This window comes from Penaeus monodon, chromosome 32 (assembly GCF_015228065.2).
Source record: "Penaeus monodon isolate SGIC_2016 chromosome 32, NSTDA_Pmon_1, whole genome shotgun sequence".
In the NCBI taxonomy this organism is placed as follows: Eukaryota; Metazoa; Arthropoda; class Malacostraca; order Decapoda; family Penaeidae; genus Penaeus; species Penaeus monodon.
This window is the reverse complement of record NC_051417.1, coordinates 20,013,228-20,013,636: the sequence shown is the minus strand read 5'-3', so window position 1 is coordinate 20,013,636 and position 409 is coordinate 20,013,228.

The following is a 409-nucleotide window of genomic DNA, read 5'->3' as shown; positions in this document are numbered from 1 at the left end:
TAGTAGAATTGGTAGTTGTATTATCAACTGCGCAAATTTAATATTACTGTATTAGCTGGAACATTACCTTGATGATATCGATATAAAAATCTTTCAATTCGTAAGGTTCCATGCATGCCAGTGCTTACCGAAAAAGTTAAATAGTCTGAATGGGAGCTTTGTTCATGATATTAGACATGAAGTAAAGTGACATGTTCTTTCAAAATACTCTACAATGGGCTCTGAGCTTGACGGCCAGTTTTGTCGACAGTAATTGGTCTCGCTTCAGAGAATTCATTACCCAATAATAGAACTTTTTATGACCATGACAAAAGCATATTTATTTGCGAAGTATTGTCGTGCTCTAAAACAGATTTTGTATCTTTGTCGACCATGGTAATCTAATCTTTTTGTTATTTTCCAGACACAC